This window comes from Mobula hypostoma, chromosome 5, assembly GCF_963921235.1.
Source record: "Mobula hypostoma chromosome 5, sMobHyp1.1, whole genome shotgun sequence".
NCBI lineage: Eukaryota > Metazoa > Chordata > Chondrichthyes > Myliobatiformes > Myliobatidae > Mobula > Mobula hypostoma.
This window is the reverse complement of record NC_086101.1, coordinates 129920859-129939077: the sequence shown is the minus strand read 5'-3', so window position 1 is coordinate 129939077 and position 18219 is coordinate 129920859.

Genomic DNA, 18219 nt, shown 5'->3' with positions numbered 1-18219 from the left:
CCATTGACCATTTCTCCAGCAGGAATTTGCAGATTACAGATTCTATGAACATCTCTCACACATAGAAGATACTGTGGTTCTATTTAATTTGTAATTACTAAGTTCCCTTTACTGTATATTATTCTTCATCTCCCAAGTTGTTCTATTTGGCAAATTTATCACCAACTTATCTCTCATACCTATGTAGTTCATATTGTTCAGATTTAAGATGCCAGTAATCAGAATTACTCTCAAAGTAAATGTAAAATTCAGTGATATTGTGACTCTTTCTGCAGACTCCTTTTTTAACCACGTATCTCTGCATAATTTTAGATCTAAATTAGATCTAGATTGGTCTCATATTTCACTGATTGACATACAGATCTAAAAAATAAACTGCTATGTCGTTATTCTCCTCACAGTTTCTACAACCTTGATCTTTTACAATAAATAGTGGACGCATTGGTTGTAGTCTTCTGTCATCTCAAGGCCTCTTCAGTCACCTTAAGACCCACAGATCAACCACCAGGAGAAGAATCATACTTGAATACAAATGATCCTTGATGATGATGATAAGTCTTCCAAAATTCCCTAGATTGTGGGAAGATCCAGGTGATTAAAAACCACAAGCTCAAGCAACACACATCAAAGTTGCTGGTGAACGCAGCAGGCCAGGCAGCACCTCTAGGAAGAGGTACAGTCGACGTTTCAGGCCGAGACCTACCTAAAAGGCTAGTAGGTTCCAGATGAAAAACCAGTAAGGGGAAAGATAAAGGGGTGGGGGAGGGGAAGCAGGGAGGGGAAGCAGGGAGGGGATAGGCAGGAAAGGTGAAGAAGGAATAGGGGAAAACACAATGGGGAGTAGAAGGAGGCAGAACCATGAGGGAGGTGATAGGCAGCTGGGGGAGGGGGCAGAGTGACATAGGGATAGAGGAACGGAGGGGGAGGGAATTACCGAAAGTTGGAGAATTCTATGTTCAGACCAAGGGGCTGAAGGTATATGAAGTATTGCTCCCCCAACCTGAGTTTAGCCTCATCATGGCAGTACAGGAGGCCATGTATGGACATATCTGAATGGGAGTGGGAAGCAGAGTTGAAGTGGGTGGCTACTGGGAGATCCTGTCTGTTGTGCCGGACAAAGCGGAGGTGCTCAACAAAGCAGTCCCCCAATCTGCGTCGGGTTTCACCGATGTAGAGGAGGCCGCACCGGGAGCACCGGATGCAATAGATGACCCCAATAGACTCACAAGTGAAGTGTTGCCTCGTTTGGAAGGACTGTTTGGGGCCCTGAATGGTGGCAAGAGAGGAGGTGTAGGGACAGGTGTAGCACTTGTGCTTACAGGGCTAAGTGCTGGGTGGGAGATCTGTGGGGAGGGACATGTGGATCAGGGAGTCGCGGAGGGACCGACTCCTGTGGAAAGCGGAGAGGGGTGGAGATGGAAAGATGTGCTTAGTGGTGGGGTCCTGTCGAAGGTGGCGGAAGTTGTGGAGGATAATGTGCTGGATTCAGAGGCTGGTGGGGTGATAAGTGAGGTCAAGGGGAACTCTGTCACTGTTGTGGTGGCGGGAGGATGGGGTGAGAGCCAAAGTGCGGGAAATGGAGGAGATGCAGGTGAGGGCATCATTGATGACAGCAGAAGGGAAACCACGATCCTTAAAGAAAGAGGACATTTGAGATGTCCTGGAATGGAAAGCCTCATCCTGGGAGCAGATGCGGCGGAGACGGAGGAACTGGGAATAGGGAATGGCATTTTTGCATGTGGCAGGGTGGGAAGAGGTATAGTCGAGGTAGTTATGAGTGTCAGTGGGCTTGTAGAAGATGTCAGTGAACAGTCTGTCTCCAGAGATGGAGACCGAGAGATTGAGAAAGGGGAGAGAAGTGTCCGAGATAGACCAAGTGAATTTGAGGGCTGGGTGGAAGTTAGAAGTAAAGTCGATGAAACTGACCAGCTCAGCATGGGTGCAGGAAGCAGCACCAATATAGTCATCCATGTACCGAAGGAAAAGTTGGGGAGTAGTACCAGAATAGGTTTGGAGCACAGACTGTTCCACATAACCAATGAAGAGGCAGGCATAGCTAGTCTGAAGAAAGTAGGAAGAGCCAAAAGAGAAGGTATTGAACGTGAGAACCATGTTCCGCCAACCGGAGGAGGGTAGTGGTGGTGGGGAATTGCAATTTGTGTTGGGGTCACATTGACCAAGCTGTATCATAATGGTCACTGACAAGCTATGAAACACAGCCATTAAATGCCTATGCTAAGGAGGGATGATGGTTATGTTACTGGATTTGAGGCAGCCAGGAATTTAAAATTAGATTACTGAATAAAACTGGATTTTAAAGAAGGCTGTGTTATTAGTGGTGACCATTGACCTTGAGATAGAAACACATCTAGATCATTATAAGAACATGAGACCATCTGAAACAGGAGAAGCAGTCAGCCATATATTCCCTAGAGCCTGCTCCATCATTCCGCAAGAAAGTGGCTGGTTTGATCTCAAACCTCATTTGTACTTTCTTCCAAGTTCCTACAAAAGTTAATTCCCCTAGAGTAAAATATCTTGAATATATTTAATGATTCAGTTTCAAAAGGGGTAGAGAACTGAAAATATTTACATCCCTCAAAGAAGAACTTTTTGGAGAATCATAGTCTGAGTAGGGTGTTACGTACCCCGTAACTGGGTTGCCAAACCAGCAGAAATGGATCACTCAGTTGGAGTCTGGATTACTAGAACTAAGAAAGTTTTATTAAAGAAACAAGCAACACAGTAATCGAAAGGATAATAAATGCAACAGTTCAGCAATGATAAACACACATGCGCACAGAATTAAGATAACAGCATCAATCAATCTCTATCATTGTCTAGGGGTAAATGACCAATTTCAAAGTGACACAAAGTTCAGTCCAATTTAGTTCAGTTCGCAGTAATCGTTGCCATGGCGATGGACAACGTGGGGGGAGGGAGAAAGAGAACGAGAACGACTGATCATTCAGAATGGCTTCCACTCACAGACCGGCGATATTGCTCACAAGCAGCTTTCGGGCGGGTCCTTTGTGATGTCACCTGAGGTCACCGACAGTGACCCCTCCTCCAGATGCGGTCGATCCTCTGCAGTGAACCCGGCACCCAAGCGAGGGTGGACACACATCGGGTTCCCGCTGATCGTACCTTTCCACCCTGTGCGTTTATGGCCCTGTGCTTCCCACCGACTTGTGAGAGGCGCACCGCTTCCAGAGTCTCGTTACCTCGGGTGTCGTGTGTGTCCTGCCTTAGCGAACCTGTCCCTTTCTATCCCCCTGCTGGGGTATCGCCTGTCCATCACTTCAAACAGTTCAGGGTTCAAAGGGGGAGTCGCTCTAGACAGCTCTCTCTCCCGTCCCTTCATTACACATCTCCAGATCGCCTGTCCATCACTTCAAACAGTTCAGGGTTCAAAGGGGGAGCCGCTCTTGACAATACCCAGACTGATGGCTCCTTCATTAACACCTTCAAATGCTGCCTCATTGTGTGCCTTATCTCTCCCTCCCCTGAGGACAGGTGGCAGACCACTGCTGATGCCACTGGTGCAAGCCCAGGCCAGCAAACATCCTAATTTATGTGTATTCTCGTCACAAGGGGTAGTCAGCATGTAAGGGGTAGATCATGTCTCACAAGACTGATTGAATTATTTGAGGATGTGACAAAACACAGTGATGAAGGCAGAGCAGTGGACATGTTGTATATGGATTTTATAGAAGGCAGAGGGTGGATGTTAATGGAACATATTCTACCTGGAGTTTGGTGACCAGTAATTTTCCACAGGGATTTGTTCTGGGACCCCTGTTCTTTGTGACCTTTATAAATAACTGGAGGAAGAAGTGGAAGTGTGGGCTAGATGACATGAAGGTTGGTGGAGTTTTTAGACCTCGCAGAAGGTTCTTGTGGGTTACAACAGGGTATTGGCAGAATGCAGAGCTAGTCAGAGAAGTGGCAGATGGGGTTCAACCTGGAAAACTGTGAAGTGATTCACTTTGGAAGGTCAAATCTGAAGACAGAATATAGTGTTAATGGCAGCATTCTTGGCAGTGTGGAGGAATAGATAGATCTTGGGCTTCATGTCCACATATCCCTCGAAGTTGCTGTGCAAGTTGACAGGTTAGTAAGAAGGCATATGATATGTTGGCCTTCGTTAGTTGGAGGACTGATTTCATGAGCTACGAGGTAATGTTGCAGCTCTATAAAGTCCTGTGTAGATCACACTTGGAATATTGTGTTCAGTTCTGGTCACCTCATTATAAGAAGGATGTGGAAACTTTAGAGGGGGTGCAGAGGAGATTTATCAGAATGCTGCTTAGATTAGAGAGCATGTCTAGGATAGGTTGAGTGAGCTAGGGCTTTTCTCTTTGGAGTGGAGGGGGATGAGCGGCAACTTGATAGAGGTGTACAAGATGGTAAGGTCATTGATTGAGGGAACAGCCAGATACTTTTTCCCCAGGATAGAAATGGCTATTATGAAGGGGGTATAATTTTAAGGTGATTAGAGGAAACATAAGGGGATGCCAGAGGTAAATTTTGTTTTTACATAAAAGATTAATGGGTGTGTGGAAAACCCTGCCGAGGTGGTGGTAAAAGCAGATACATTAGGGGTATTTAAGGGACTCTGAAATGATGATAGAAAGACGGAGGGCTATGTAAGAAGGAAGGATTAGTTTTATCTTAGAGTCTGTTATGAGGTCGGCATAGCATCATAGTCTGAGGGCCCCATACTGTTTTAGTGTTCTAAGTTCTATGGTCTAAATTTCTATTTCTGGCTGTTTTAAGGGGATAATCCTTTGCTCCCAGTCTATGCCTTAAGTCCAGTGTGTATTGGCTCAACCTTCGCAATTATTCTTCCTCAAACAATCATTCAACCAAAGAATCAGCCAAGTAAACCTTTATTAAACCACTTCTAACGCAAGTACGTCCTTCTTTAAATATGAAGACCGAAATCCATTCACTGTATTCAGGTGTGGTTCCATTAATGTTAAGTACAGTTGTAGTAAGATAGCATTACATTGTACCCAATAAAGTCAATTCAATTCGATTCAATTTCTCAGTGGAATAGAATACAGCATTTCAATTTTACTTTTAATTTCCAATTAAAAACAAATTATTTGTGGTGCTTGAAAGCTAATGCTACAAACATTATGAGCAAAGAAAAAAATGGCTGGAGTTGCTTAGTACTTTAGTGCAAGAGTGCTTATTAAGTGTGTCAAAAATTAGGAAATATTAATGAAAAGAAAAGCCAATATTTAGGAAAATATATCTACAAGTAAACACAGTAATAGCTCTGTACTTATTCTTATTCAGTGTGAACTCCTGGCAGCCCCCATCTTTCTCTCTCACCGTGGACAATGACCTCCTTCTCATTCAGCAGCAGGACATCTTTAAATGTCCACTGTTATTTTTGTTCTTAATAAAGACAAACTTAACCTGGGTTTAATGCTAGAACATTTTTACTTACAGAACATGGCTTCAGCTCAACACTGAGTGCATGCAACCAGCTCACCATCGTAACTTCTGGTTCTGGGTGAACCACCCGCATTGCCCACTAGGAAGTGAAATTCTTTATTATGTACATACATGATTACATACCCACAAAGTTAACTTAAGACTGCACATACGTTAGAATATGATGCACCCCACAATGTAGTTACAATCATATTACAAAATAAACAGAAGTATCAACCTTAAATACAGTATATACACATTTACACATCCCCATTACTGAAGAAATGGAATATTTTGCCCTCTATGGTGGGAAAGGCACCATAAAGTCAGCCTGAGCACATCTGATCAGCTTAGGACCGCGAAGTTAAACAGCGGAATGCTCAACACAACCGTACACTTACACTTAAAGCACAAATAAAGAATAAAATCAAACTGAAATTTGGTGTCTGACTCCTAAAGTATACAGCATTGTGGAAGGAATTGAGTGGGATAGTTATCACGTACACTCACTGCAACGACAGCAGAATCACAAGGCAATGATTGTGTGTGAGTGAATATGCGTGTGCAAGGAGTGAGTTTACCGGGTGCTCTCTGTACAGCTAACTTCCTCTGTTTCATGTAAGGACATCCTGACCCTTACGTACAATAGCGTGTTGTGGTCTTACACCATTTAAACTACTTAAGCTTTTTTCTTCTTCCAATCAAAATGGATAACCTCACATTTCTGCACCTTATTCTCCAAATGCCAAATTTTTGCCTACTTGTCCTGAATCCCCCTCAGAACAGTCCAGTTGCTTCTTGCTTTCTAGCTCCCTCCTTTCCTGGTGGAGCCATTGCACTGTGGTTTTCAATCGTCTGGAGCCTTTCTAGAATTGATAGAAGTTTGGAAGATCACTGCCACAGCATCCACTAAACACACTTAAAAGATAAAGTATGCAGAACTTACGAAGGGGATAAATTTATTGATTTAATTTTTAGTTCTATAGGTCAAACAACCAAATATAGGAAAAGCTATTTTAGATCTGGAATTGTGCAATGAGATATCAGCTTAAAAAAAGAGCTTTTGCAGAAAAGTAGTCCTCATACCATTGAATTTTACATTGGATTGAGAGTAATTTTGATGACTGGCATTTTAAATCTGAATACTACAAATTACACTGATATGAAGGTCAAGGTAGCTGTCAATTTGACAAGCAGAATAATGTGTGATGGTAGAGAAGAAATAAAATACATTAATAAAATTCCATAATTTGCCCAAATAATGCATTTCATTAATGAGTAGAAACTATTATGGCAATAAGTATTCCAAAATAACTAACAAGTTAAGTCAAAGGAACAGTAGATTCAAAGGAGTGACATACTCTCAGTGGCCATTTTATGAGGTAGATCAGTCGTTTTTCTGAGATACTAATCCATCCCATCTGGCACCAACAATCATTCCACTGTCAAAGTTCATATTTCTTCCCCATTCTGATATTTAGGTACAGAGGAGATGTCAGGGGTAAGTTTTTTACACAGAGTGGTGAGTGCGTGGAATGGGCTGCCGGTGGCGGTGGTGGAGTCAGAAACGATAGGGTCTTTTAAGAGACTCCTGGATGGATACATGGAGCTTAGAAAAATAGAGGGTTATGGGTAAACCTAGGCAGTTCTAAGGTAAGGACATGTTTGGCACAGCTTTGTGGGCTAAAGGGCCTGCATTGTGCTGTAGGTTTTCTGTGTTGCTATGTTTCTATGTTTGGTCCCAACAATTGGAACTCTTGATCATTTCTGCATACTTTTACCCATTGAGATGCTGCCACATGATTGGCAGATAAAATATTTGCACTAACAAGCTGCTGTACAGGTGTACTTAATAAAGTGGCCACCGAGTTTATATAAGCTTACTCCACAGTCAGTCTAACCCTTCTCTCCAACATAGTCAATAACGCTAGGACAAACAAGAGAAAATCTGCAGATGCTGGAAATCTGAGTGACACACACAAAATGCTGTATGAAAAAGCGGGATCTCCCAGTGGCCATCCATTTTAATTCCACTTCACATTCCCATTCCGATATGTCCATCCATGGCCTCTTCCACTGTCGTGATGAGGCCACACTTAGGTTGGAGGAACAACACCTTATATTTCGTTTGGGTAACCTCCAGCCTGATGGCATGAACATCAATTTCTCAAACTCCGACCCCCCATGCACCCTCTCCTTCATCATTTCCCATCCCTTTTTCCCTCTCTCACCTTATCTCTTTGCCACTCATCGCTTCCCTCTGATGTTCCTCACCCCTTTTCTTTCTTCGATGGTTTTCTGTCTCTTTCACCAATCAACTTCCCAGCTCTTTACTTCATCTCTCCCAATTCAGGTTTCACGTATCACCTTGTGTTTCTCTCTCCCCTTCCCCCACCTATTAAATCTACTCCTCAGCTTTTTTTCTCCAGTGCTGCCGAAGGGTCTTGGCCCAAAACATCGACTGTACTCTTTTCTATAGATGCTGCCTGGCCTGCTGAGTTCCTCCAGAATTTTGTGTGTGCTAGTCAATGACCCTCTACTTTTGTCACATCCTTGTGCCTATCTAAGAGTTTCGTAAGTTTACTTGGCTCTGTTCTGAACTAAGGGTCTGTGGATAGACTCCCTTTGTGGACTTCAGTTCTGAACACCATTTCCTTGCTTTTATTGTTTTCATTTGCTTTTGTTTCTCTCAGTACACTGTGTATTTGATGGTCTTTTTTTAATGGGTTCTTTTATGTTTCTTTGTTTTGTGGCTGTCTGTAAGGAGATGAATCTCAAGGTTGCATAATGTATACATACTTTGATAATAAATGTACTTTAATGTTCCAACTTTACGTATCAGCCTCTGCCAACATCATGACCTCCAGTACTGTTTATAGGAAGCTTGCATTTTCTCTCTATTATTATGTTGGGTTCTTATGGGTGTCCAGTTTTCTCCCACAACCCAAAGACATAATAGGTCACTGTAAATTGCCCCTCGTGTGTAGGGCTGAGTGGTAAAATCTGATGGGATTTCATAAAATATGGGGATAATTAAGAATACGATTAGCTGCTCGATGGTTGACACAAACTTAGTCGGCTAAAGGGCCTAATTCAGTGCTCTATGACTCTATAAAATTCCTGTCCAGGGTGCCAGAATTTTGAGTGTTGGATACCCAATTTTGTTCCGGACCTTCAGTTTATGTTACATACTCCTAACAAGATGCCTGGTATGCTTTAAATGCAGTATTATGACACACAAAATAATTCAGAGAATCATGAACAATAGTCATAGAGTATCATTCCAGAGCAAAAGATTTTCAGACTGATTCTCTGGATTGTGTATAAAAACCATTATATACAATCAGAGGCTCTCACACCATAGGTACTTCAACCTCCACCTCTGTTCTCTGCTTCCCATAGGTCAGTTGATGTGCCTACAGGATACCACAGGGATCTAATACTAAAAGGGATCCAGGGTATTTCTCCTTAATAGATGAACCCTAAATCCTGGATCGTTAATCCAGAGATTTGAGTGCAATTCCAATGATTGTAGCTGGAAGCTTTAAAGTTTGGCTAAATAAGTCCAAAATTTATTAAACAAGAAGTTGCTACCAATGATAAATCAGCAAAGGCCTGTTTTTAAGACTCCTGCAGCTGACTATATGGGAAGCAGGGTGGAAATACATTTCTACCAAAGGGGGTGTAAGGTGCTCCTTCGCTCTGCTAGCTTGCAGGTCGCCTTTGGGCAGGGTGTAGTGCCTGCTTAGCCCCCCGATCGGGGTTACATGAAGCCATGGAAGCAGGTGGTGGTTGGTCGTATGAGCCGCTGGTGCACATCACAATTCCTGCCTATACCACTGCTGATGCCAGGCCGAGAGTCTCTGAAGAGTATTGATAATGGCTGGGGTCACCCGTCTGGTAAAGGCATTGCCTAGAAGAAGTCAATGGCAAACTACTCCTGCCGAAAAATTTGCCAAGAACTATCAAGGTTATGGATGGAGAAAAGAATAAGAACAACAGCATGAAAGGAGTCTTCCCCATAGACAATGACCAGATTAAAGATAGATGGAAGACCACAATAGCGCACTTCATGAGAAATGGCACATGATGATGATGATGATGTTACTATCTAATGCCTTATAAGGAACAAAGGCCATAGATAAGGTGAATGATCACAAACATTCTTCCTGGGGTCGGGGTGCTTAATACCAAAGTACACAGATTTAAGGTGAAGGGGAAAAATTTAAAGGGGACCTAAGTGACAACTTATACATGCAGAGTGTTGCAGGTACATGGAACGAGTTTCCAGAGGAGCTGGAGAGGCAAGTAGAATTACAATCTTTAAATGGACACTGAGGAAAGTTTTGTAAGGATATAGGACAAATGTAGGTAAATGGGACTAACTCAGGAAGGTATCTTGGTCAGCATGGATGAGTTAGGCTGAGGAACCTGTTCCCAAGTTGATTGACTATGAAATTTGATATGTGTTGCATGTCTGCTCTTCATGTGACCACAACCACAGTAATACTGTTGCCTCTCAACTGTTTCTGAAATAGCTCAGCAAGACATTCAAGGGCATTTCAGGAAGGGGAATAAATGCTGACTTAACAAATCATGCCCCAGATCATGAATAAAAAGCAATTATCAAATACCCTTTTCCATATCATAAATAAAGAACAAAGACTGTAAGAAACAAGATAAGGAGCAACAGTCTAAAGGCCGTGTCACCAAGAAGGTAAAGATTTCATTCAGGGGTTCAGCAATAGAAAGGATGAGCTACTTCAAGTTCCTGAGGGTCAACATCTCAAATGATCTTTCCTGGACCCAAAACAGTGATATAATCACAAAGCAGTCACACCAGCATCTCTATTTCATTAGGAGTTTGAGGAGATTTGGTACGTCATGAAAGACCCTTTGAAATTTCTTTAGATGTACAGTGGAGAACATTCAGAATGGCTTCATCACAGCCTGGTATGACGGCTCCAATGCAAGAGTCTGCGGAGGGTCGCAAACTATACCAGTTCCATAATAGCCACACCCCTCTCCATCATTAAGGACAACTTTAAAAAGCAGTGCCTCAAGATGGTGACATCATCCATCACCAAGAACCCTCACCATCTGGGACAGTCTGGGACATGTCCTCTTTACAATAGCACCATCAGGGGAGAAGGCAAAGAAGCCTGAAGACTAGCACTCAATGGCTTAGCAACAGTTTCATCACCTCCACCATCATGTTTCTTAATGGTACACAGACCCATGAACACTATCTCACTATTCCTTTCTTGTGGACTATTTAACCATTTAAAAAAATTTATAATAATTTTTATGTGTTTGCATTGTACTGTGGCCACAAAGCAAAAAAAAAATCACATCTTATAAATCAATGGTAATAAACCTGATTCTGATTCTAAAAGTAGGGTGACCATGGGTGTAAACTGTAGGTGAGATTATCTGATTTATACTTGAATGAGGACATAGACAATTAAACACAAACACAAGGCTGAAGGAGTTAATGATTTCATTCTTCTTTATCAGTGAAAATCAAAAGGACCTGCAGATACTGGAAGTATGAAAAAGGGACAGAAAATGCTGGAAAAGTACTCAACAGGTCAGGTCACATCAGTGAGAAGAGAACCAGAATTAATCTTTTAGTTCAAAGCCTCTTCATCAGGTTTTTCCACAGATGCAGCCTGACATGGTGAGAATTTCCAGTATTTTCTACCTTTATCTGTAATAGTAGCTCAGTTTGTATTTTTCCCACCTGACCTGCCGGGCACGACTTCCTGCTCTGCATTTCACAACTCCCGCATTCTTTTGTCTATGTTCTCATTCTCTAATTTTCTTTGAATATTTATCAACTTAATAAGTATTCAATAACGCTTCACAGCGGTATTCAAACACCATTTTGTAACAAGTGGCAGGGAGAGATAATGGTGCAGGAGATGTGTAGCCACAAAGGAACATCTTAAAGGAGGAGCGGGAGAAGCAGGAAGGTGTCTCGTGGAATCTAGTATAACCACATTGCTCAGTTTATTCAAACCCAGATGATTCAGTATCTGGAAGCAGCCACTTTTGTTATTGTGTGCACATTCTCTAGAAGTTGTAGATAAGAATAGATTCATAATACAGGTTCCCACAGTGTCCAAAGGTCTGCCCTCAGTTTATTTTATTCATCAAATTATGCAGCACAGAGTGTAGCTACTTAGTTTATTGATCCTACATCAACTCTTAGGTAGACAGTGATGCAAATGAACTGTTTCCATGTTGCGTGCTCTATGACTCTAGTTCCACTCATCTGTTATTTCTCCAAAGCTCTGTAAACACCCCTGCCCCCATTATTTATCTAATTCCCTTTTGAGTGATACATTGAATTTATTTCCATGACTGTTTAAGAAAGTGCAGTCCCGAACACAATAACTTGCTGTGCAGACAAGTTGTTCTCCTTTGTTGTACTGTATATCCTCTAGTTATCTTTCCTGTCACAAACCTAGAAATCTCAGCCCTGAGAGCTCCAATCGTTTTAATATTCAGTGTTTTGGATGTTGATACTTCCATCTCCTCTAACCTTTACGTAAATAGATTTTTCCTGCTTTCTCTTTTGAAATGGTTGGTTCTTATTATGCATGCACTTCTGCTTGTACTACAGTATATCTCTCTGCCCCAGCCCCATGTGCAGCAGAAATTGTTTGCATTTGGTATATGGAATCATTAAAAACGTAAGGCCCTTACAGAGAACAGAATGTCTGCCTCGGAGAGGGGAAGTTTGGAGGAGATAGTCAACACATGGCCGGGGGGTGGGGGTGGGTGGTGGTTTGAGCTAGAAATAAATTTCTTTTATATTGTGACCTCATGCTGCATCATTTCATCAGAACACAAGAAAGAAGGAGCAGAGGAGCAGGAGCTGGTCACTTGGCCCCACATCCTGTCCCACTTTCAATATGATGATGGCTGATCAATGCAATGTATGATGTCGGTGGAGTGGTTACCTGCTACTCCTTTATGGGTCTTATCTTTATCTCATTTAATTATATACAATAATGCCTTTGTATTCTCTTTCAATATTAAATTGGCAGCATGAACATCTCCAGCAGGGACTGAAGCAAAATACTTCTGCAGCAAACCACAGACATTCCTTCCACCCTCATCATGTTGAAATCTGTCACCATCCTCCCTGACGCCATTGCATTTCGAAATATCGTCTGCAAATTTAGAATTAATCCTTAGATACCCACATCCAGATTCTGCATTCATAAGAACATAGGTTGTAAAATCAAAGAAACTGCACTATTTACCATACTCTGTTCGATATTAAAAAACAGATCATTTTAGAATCACTACATCTGATGTCAGTGGGAGAACAGCTTAATCTCATGCTCCATCAGCTACTCTATACCTCTGCAGTTCATAACTCAAGTACATACACACACACACACACGCACACACACATACACACATTCTGTATCCAGTTGATGGAGTTTCTTGTTGCTGAGAAAATTTTGGATCCAATTTTCCACTCTCCCTTGGATTTCATATGCCCTTTGCTTTCATGATAAGCCTGTCATATGATACCTTATTAGAAGCCATGCTCAAATCCATGTAAACAACATCAAGTGCACATCACTTATCAATGTTCCTCGTTATCTTTGTTAAAAATTCAGTCAAGTTTGTGAGAAGCAGCCTTCCCTTGACAAGTTCATGCTGCCTGCTCCTGATGAATCTAAATTAGGGGTGGGGGAGGGGGTTTGGATCAGTAGTGCTGTGGTCAGGGAGGGATGAGTTGTTGATGAGGTCTGGTATCAGTAAGATGGGGATTGGGAATTTTACAGTCATGTTTGGTTATGTTGTTTGGCTAGAGGTTTGGAGAAGAGTGGAGGAATACTTTGGCTGCCTGTGTCATTACTGAGATGGTCAGCATCAGTGATATGTATGGATCTGCTTGGCAGATCAGTGGCTCATGAGGGTGAGTAGGCAGTCCATATGGTAAAAGGTGGTCTTCACAGGCAACAGTGGACAATTGAGTGTAAGCAAGGCAAATTCTTTGCAAGGGATCTCCCTGAATGGGTTGTCAGTGTGGGGTCTATGGGCAATGAACTTCTTCAGGCAGATCTTCTTAGAGGAAAGCTGATTCCAGTTTGACTAGTGCTCTGACAGCATTACTTCCATGTGTAGTAGTGAGCTTACTCCGCTTGGAAAATGGCCAGTTTTGCTCAATCACATTTATCATTATATTTATTTTCCCTGATGCTAAATTAATAAAATGAAAAAACGTAATACTGTATGTTTGAGTTTCTGTTTTCTATATAAAATACTGATACAAATTATGAATATATTACAGTCCAGGGCTGATTCCTGTGCTTCACTATTATCAGCCTGCCTACTGAAATGTACCTTTTCATTCTTTCTTTTCGGTTTTTCTTTCATTTAACCAGTTCTCTATCCAGTCTGATACATTATCCTTCCACTGGGGTCCTTAACATCCTGTGTGCTATATTATCAAATGATTTCAGAAAATCTATGTTGTCACAACATGAAAGATATGAATGATGACAGAAGAGTTGATGAAAAGTCCGATAACAAAAAAGACTCCTGTTGCATATGATAAAGTAGTACTGATATCTTCAGGGAAGGTCGTGGTTACCTCACTGTACTAAATTCTTCAAGATAATATCAGAAAGATGAGTGAAACATAATGTCTGATGTGTCAGACTTAGAACTGAATTGTATTGGTTGATATTTTGGGCTCAACATTAATTCCAGCAGCAAAGCAATGACTTTCTGAGAAAAGCGGTTGGGGGGGGGGGTGCGCTTTGCTCCACATCAATCCTCAGCTTTATGGCAAGGAGCAGTGGCAAAGGAGCCACAACATAATCATTTCAGTGAAGTTATCGTCTCTCTGGAAAAAAAGGTTAGTGCAAACATTCTTGATGCTACTGAAATGTTTTGAATAACTTGAGTGTTTTAACATTATTGCTTCATGAAATTTATTTTAAGTGAGGGCAATTTTTAAATATAGTTTGAATCAGTCAGCAGTTATTTACAAATCTGTAACCATCATAGATATTAATAGTGCTTAAAGAGCTTCTGTATTCTTTCATTGCTGGTGAGCTGTCAGGGCATTCTGAGTTGCAGGAGATGGTACCTAAGATCTGCTCACTACTGGGAAGCTGTTCAACCTTGTGGAATGCCTCCTGGCTGTCGAGTCTCAGTTTGTTTACCCATCAGTCTTCCTCACTCTCCACATCCACAGAAAGTCAGTTTAGGGGAGGCCAGGATGGGATGAGTGCAGGTGGGTTCCTGTGCCAGGATTTTCTGTTCCAAAACCTTTGATAATTTGCTACGTCGTTGCCTATTGCCAAAGGCCAGTGTCAATAGTGTCAGAGCCAAGGCTGGAAAGATGGTGAGAGCATCAAAACAAATGCACAGGAGTGAAATGACATGCAGGAATCCAAAGCTCGGATCCCTGTTGTCTGAATTCTGCTTAAACAATTCAGGTTCAAAGATTGGAGGGATGCTGTCACTTTTATGGAGAGGAAATAAAATTAACGTGCTAAATTTATCATGTGAGGGACAGCATTATATGCGGGAAAATATGAACAGCCCTGTTGATGGTGTGTAAAAGAGACTGCAGAATGTGGGATGCTTTGTATTGTTCAGAAAAATTAAGGAAGATAGTTATTTCCTGGGGATTAGGAAACTAAAAGGGGTAGAGATCTGCAAATATAGATACTCATCTTACAGAATGCAAACAAAGTACAAGTGGAATAAATCAGGGAGAAGATGTTGCAATTACATCCCATCTTGATTAGTCTGCATTGTGTACCTGACTACATAAAGGATATTTTCGCATAGGAGCAGGTGTGGAAAAACACATGAGTATTTAATTTGAATGGTAGCTATGTAAACTGAGGCTGCCACTTCTGTTTGTTGGATAAGAGAAAAAGATTAAGTCTAAAAGTAAAGTTTTAAGATTATGAAAGGGCTATTTCATATGTATTTTAAGGGTGATCCAGAAATAAATGATAGAGTTATAAGATAGACACTGTCATAATGAGTAAAGAAAAAGTAGAAATATCTTTACACATTGAGCTGTTGAAGCTGATAGTATTATGCATTTATGTGGCATCACAAGGCACATATGGTGCAGAAGGAACTAAAGGGATACAAGTACAGAGTGGGAAGAGGTAGTTATAGAAGAAGTCCCATTGTAAATTGATTGGATAATGTGTTCCTGTGCAGTAGATTGTAGCTGACACTGTGCAAGGTAAAATGTGATAGTAATAAAGTGATTCCATGTCAATCTGACTCGTGCGTTCAACTTGTGAGTTCCTGCAAAGAGCTGGATATGATTTGTGAAGCCAACATGTTGCCAATCATGCAGTCACTCAGAGGAAATGTGTAGATGGAAATAAGTTCTGTCATGAAGGAAGATTTGGAACAAAAGTTCCAAAGCTTACTTTAATTACGTTTAAAATGCCATATTAATAGCCCTTGAAGCAAGAAGAGTCAAGTTTAATTTTTAAGCCCCATGTCACCAATAAGTTCTTCCCATCATATTCTAACTGCTGTGATGATCCAATTCGTCACAGAAAAGCGGTTAATTTATCTCCACCATGGTCAATATTGTTGACCACCACACTGGGAGAAGCACTTATCCATTGTAATTCAACCCTCAATGTGAGACAGTCTATCTTCATCCCTCCTGACGGTAAATTCCGATTTTTCACATGAAGAGTGTTTTTATTTATCTGGCTCAGATCGCCAATTCTTGGGCAGTTTCACACCTTATATTTACTCTCTCTGGGAATTCATCTTCCTAACTTAATTCTTAAACCAAATGATAAGGTGCTTAAAAATTGGATAGTTTAAAGTTAGCTGTTCCAGCAATCCTTTGACTTACCCTCCACAAGGATATCAGTTAGAATGATCTAAAATAGGTTTTGTGGTTCATCAAGGGAACACTGAGTTGTAAATCCTACTTGGAAAATAATGAAGCAGATGGGAAACTTGGAGCTTCATTGGGGAACACTAGCTCATTTTCTATTTCTTTCAGAGTTTTCCTCTGAGGAGTTTCAGCTTTACCTTTGTATTCAGAGAACCGTCTCTGAGGATTACTGTTTAATACTTCAAATTTTTGTCTTGCAGGAAAGCAGTGCTCTGAGACACCAGTGGAAGTGAAGCCTAATTTGCTTTCCAGCTTATCAGAGTGAATGGAGTGTACTGCGATGAGCTGGTGAATCTAATAAAACAGATCGTTAAAGATCTGCTGTGTTCACCTTGACTTTCATCACAAACCTACATAGGATGAAGCTTTGGGAGTTTCTTGATGTCTCATATTTTTAGCTGTGAAAATATATAATTTGTGCTTATTAGAGTCTTATATTCTTAAGTGCTTGTAACTGCAACTAAAGCCTCTCCAACTTTATTGGACTTACTTCTTGACCTATTTTCATTTAAACTGTAACCAGTTTCACACAGCTGATTGCAAATCCTCTGAGGAGATGTCAATTGAATTTGATGATGACTGAGTAGAATATATTATTGATGTTCTTTAATGTGAACTGTAAAGGACTATCCCTGTCAATCCATGTTAACCCTTTCACTCAGCAGGTCTTGACTGATGGAACTTCTAATTCAATACTAGATTTAACTGAGTTAAGCTTTCAGACTCACAGTGTAAACCCAGAAGGGTTTTACAGAAACTTACAATGACCTGTCTCCTGCTGATACAAGTTCACAAGATCACAAGACAAAGGAGCAGAAGTAGGCCATTTGGCCCATTTCTCCGCAGCTCCCCCATGAGCTAAACTATTCACCCTTCTAGTTCCAATTTCCGGCTTTTTCCCCATATCCCTTGATACCCTGACTAATTAGATACCTGTCAATCTCCTCCTTAAACACCCTCAATGATCGGGCCTCCACAGCTGTATGTGGCAACGTATTCCACAAATCCACGACCCTCTGGCCAAAAAAAATTTCTCCTCATCTCTGTTTTAACTGGGTACCCTCTAATTCTAAGACTATGGCCTCTTGTCCTGGACTCACCCACCAAGGGAAACAACCTTTCCACATCTACTCTGTCCAACCCTTTCGACATTCAAAATGTTTCTATGAAATCCCCTCTCATTCTTCTATACTCGGATGAATACAATCCAAGAGCCGACAAACGCTCCTCATATGTTAGCCCCTGCATTCCAGGAATCATCCTCGTAAATATTCCCTGAACTCTCTCCAACATCAGTACATCCTTTCTAAGATAGGGGGCCCAAAACTGCACACAGTATTCCAAATGAGGTCTCACTAATGCCCCATAGAGCCTCATCAACACTTCCTTACTCTTATACACTATTCCTCATGAAATGAATGCCAACATAGCATTCGCTTTCCTTACCGATGATCCAATTTGGTGGTTAACCTTTAGGGTATCCTGCACGAGGACCCCCAAGTCCCTTTGCAGTTCTGATTTTTGAATTTTCTCCCCATCTAAATAATAATCTGTCCGAATATTTCTTCTTCCGAAATGTACAACCTTACATTTGTCAACGTTGTATCTCATCTGCTATTTCTTTGCCCACTCTCCTAAACTAAATAAGTCTCTCTGCAACCTTTCCGTTTCTTCAACATTTCCTGCTCCTCCACCTATCTTGGTGTCATCCGCAAACTTAGCCATAAAACCATTTAATCCATAATCCAAATCATCGATATACATCGTAAAAAGAAACGGCCCCAACACCGACCCCTGCGGAACACCACTAGTAACCAGCAACCAATCAGAATAGGATCCCTATATTC